The sequence below is a fragment of the Felis catus genome, chromosome D3, assembly GCF_018350175.1.
Source record: "Felis catus isolate Fca126 chromosome D3, F.catus_Fca126_mat1.0, whole genome shotgun sequence".
Classification (NCBI taxonomy): Eukaryota; Metazoa; Chordata; class Mammalia; order Carnivora; family Felidae; genus Felis; species Felis catus.
Genome location: NC_058379.1, coordinates 13,290,069 through 13,293,612, shown reverse-complemented (window position 1 = coordinate 13,293,612; position 3,544 = coordinate 13,290,069). Strand labels below are relative to the sequence as shown.

The 3,544-nt window shown below is 46.7% G+C and overlaps 1 long non-coding RNA gene across 1 annotated transcript; it reads right to left on the bottom strand.

Annotated features, from left to right (window-relative positions):
* Positions 1-377: 377 nt before the first annotated feature.
* On the bottom strand, positions 378-3,253 carry LOC123381227. Its single transcript, XR_006587989.1, has 2 exons — positions 1,692-3,253; positions 378-730 (listed from the first exon to the last, which is right to left on the bottom strand). It is a non-coding gene; the product is annotated as an uncharacterized LOC123381227 (long non-coding RNA).
* Positions 3,254-3,544: the final 291 nt, after the last annotated feature.

Below are 3,544 nucleotides of genomic sequence, written 5' to 3'. Positions count from 1 at the left end.
CTGTTGCTTGCAACTGAAAAGGTCCTGAATGCTACCGGAGATCAGTCTGAAGTGGCAGATACATTCATTTCATTGTCAGTTCCTAAGAGTCTATAGTGTTTATAGTATTTCAGGTGCTAATGACTCATTCAGTGTTTCTTAAGTAGAGCTCCTCCAGGACTGGCTGCACAGAACACCTAAGAGCCCTTTGTAATTAGCTCATTAAAGGAACCCTGGCAAAGTGGTTGTCAACTTGCTTGAAAACAGTTGTCTTGAGTCGGCTAAGCCTTTCTCCCCTGCTACCTCGCACGCGCGCTTGGCCTTCGCAAAGCATTTTTCAGAGTCAGAACAAATCTAGGCCCGCATTCAAGCCCTGGTCCAATTAGTAGAATTCTCACTAAATATTGAAGTGAGTCTTTATTTGTAATTCGTTCACACTAACAGAAACAGTAACACAAACAAAACATTGCAAAGAGGTTGTGTTTTCTACAGAGAGCCACCAGCCGCCGTTCCGCGTTATAATGTACGCTGCAGATAACGGTGAGGCTATTTATATTTCTTTTTATCACCCTGTTTCCACTCTTTTTGGTATTTACCAAGCTGTAGATCGCCTCAAAATGTTGAGTTTCCCGGGTAGTTGTTCCTTTCCCCTTGCCAAAACGTTTGAAAGGACCGTCAACCATCTGAGGGGTTGATTCGCATCCAGTCAAGTCTTTTCTGGATTTGCAGGGGCTACAGGACAGGGTCAGGTCTGAAAGAGATGGAAAGATGAGGGACTCTAGTCCAAGTCTTCTGGCGATCACTGCCTGGTTGGGGAGATAAGAATGTGGTTTAGTGTCGAGAGCCCAGTCTACCTCCATTTCTGGCCTCTCATTTCCTAGATGTGTCCTTGGGCAACTTATTGAAGCCCTCTGTACCTCAGTTCTTCATCTGTGCAATGGGAATAATAATGCTAGTATCTACCAAATAGTTACGTTAAGACGATTAAATGAGTTAGTCTATATGAACTCATAGAACAACGCCTAACTCTCATAAAATAAGAAAGATAACTCTGGCTTCTTTCTTTTGAGAAAAAAAAAGGCAGTTATCTTTCTTATTTTATGCCTTCATAGATCTCTTTCTTTCAACGGTTATTTATTTTTGAGAAAGAGAGAGACAGAGCACGAGTGGGGGAGGGGCAGAGAGAGAGGGAGACAGAATCCGAAGCAGGCCCCAGGCTCCAAGCTGTCAGCACAGAGCCTGACTTGGGGCTCGAACCCACAAGCCGCGAGATCATGACCTGAACCGAAGTCAGTGCTCAACCAACTGAGCCACCCAGGTGCCCCGTATGTCTTCACAGATCTCTTGCGTAAGGGCTGATGTTGATGATTTTCCAGCAATTCTCAAGTATATCTTGGGATCAAATATCAGCATGTTTGACAATAGCCACATGTATCCCTCAAAAGATCTCTTAGGAAATGGCAACACTGGTCATCCACAGACTATCTCTCAATACGGTATGTTCTGTCCAGCCAATTTATCCCACATTATTCTTTGGTTGAGAGCAGGATGAAGCAATTGCCTCAAATTTAGGGGTCAGATTATATGAGAAATGACGACCGTTAACCACTTGGAAAACATTTGTAAAGACTGGATTCCCTCTCAGGGCAAGAGAGGCTGATGACCCCTGAAATGGCAAGGGACAAGCACCCGCAGGCCCCACCCACACTCACCTGGGCAGGTGCATACACCATACGTGACTGAATCCATGTACATTAAAGGTGTGTAGGCTGCGATTTTCCTCTATTCAATTTGCTTAGTAATAAGACAGTTCAGAGCTGGTAGACATGAGGGCTAGTCTAGTTCCTGAGTTCAGCACACCTTTACCTTGGAGGTCCTTATTACAAAAAGCATGAAAACGGGGCTTCGAAGCCTGTGACTTGAGTATGAAGCCTGGAACTACAGTCTACCGGGGGGGGGGGGGTGACCTTGGGGCCAGTCACTTGCTCTCCCCCAGCGCCCGTCTCTTCCTACGAAGAAGGGGATCTCAAAAACCTATACCACCCACAGTTACTGGGAGAATGGAGATAAAGTGTGTATAGATGTTGGGATCCAGGGCGCGCTCGCGTATTATTCACTAACTCAACAAACGCAGTGTGGGGCCAGGGTCTGGTCACCACGAGTAAGTCAGGCCCTGACCTCGGAAAGCACCCAGCCACGTGGGGAAATGCAGGAGTAAAAGTGTAATGGTGCTGTGAGGTGGCAAGTGTGATCGAGATGATTTTATAGTACCCGTTGATATGCCCCGATTCGAGAGACCCCCCGAAAACAAACCACCAGAGTCCAGAGTCAAAGCCAAGCAGCAAGGGTCGTTTATTGCAGGTTCGAACCCGGTCCTCCGCGCACTCGCCGCCGGTGACGCAAGGGGCCCCGAGCAAGGATCTTACAGCTTCTTTTATAGACAGGCACAAACAAGTTAGGGATTTTTTTGAGGTTACAGAGTTGTTATAGGCTGACATTTAAATTTGAACGCTCAGCAGAACTTGATTGGTTCCCGCCTTTATTTCAAACCATTCAGCAGAACTTGATTGGTTCCCGCCTTTATGTCAGACTACGACCGGGCGCGCCCTGGCTGGTTTCAGGAACGGCAGGGGAAGGGAAAGATCTTTTCTTTGCAGTTGTGAGTACACCTGGTAATTTTTCTCTTAGCCTCTCACCCGCCAACACTCTGGTGTTTTTGTAGCTCCGAGTGAAATGATCTGTTCTGTCGTGAAGGTGAGTTAATGCGCGTTTGGGTAGCTTCTGTTTGGCGTTCTGGAAGAGAAACGCAATTTGGAGTATCCATATCCTCGCTAGCCACGACATTGGGAGAACTGGCCAGTAGAAACGGTCTTCTTTGGTTCAGGGGAGTCATTCTGAATAACTGCTCATGATCAAATGAGACAGATTTGTTTCCCACTAGTAAACAGCCGCTAAGAGTTACCGAGTTTACACTGGGCATATTTTCTATTGAAAAGCAATACAGCTTGGCGTCAAATAGGTCCCACCATTTACTGGCTGTGTAGTTGGTGGCAAGTTATTTCACTTGTGTGAGCCTCGGTGTCTCCCCTTGAAGTGGGGCAGAAATAGTACCCATCTCACAGCGTCAAGGGAAGGATGCAGTGAGATGGCCTGACTCCATGAGAAGTGTTCAAAAATGGCGGTTATTTGGCTCAGTCGGTTCAGCGCCCGACTTCGGCTCAGGTCACGACCTCACGGTTTGTGAGTTTGAGCCCCACATCGGGGTCTCTGCTGTCAGCACAGGGCCTACTTCAAATCCTCTGTCCTTCTCTGTCTCTCTGCCCCTCCCCCAGACTCTCTCTCTCTTTCAATCTCAAAAATAAATAGACATAAAAAAAAAAAAAAAAAAAGGAAAACAGTTATCATCGTTGGCTTCATAGGAAAAACCCTAGGCATGAGAGAGAGTCTGTGCTGGTAAGATCTTTGTGACCTCTGCCGGGCTCCTCAGGAGGCCAGAGATGTTAAATTTAAGAGAGAGGTTAAGTTCGTATGTAAACACGGGAGGCAAAAATGGATGGAGTCGAAT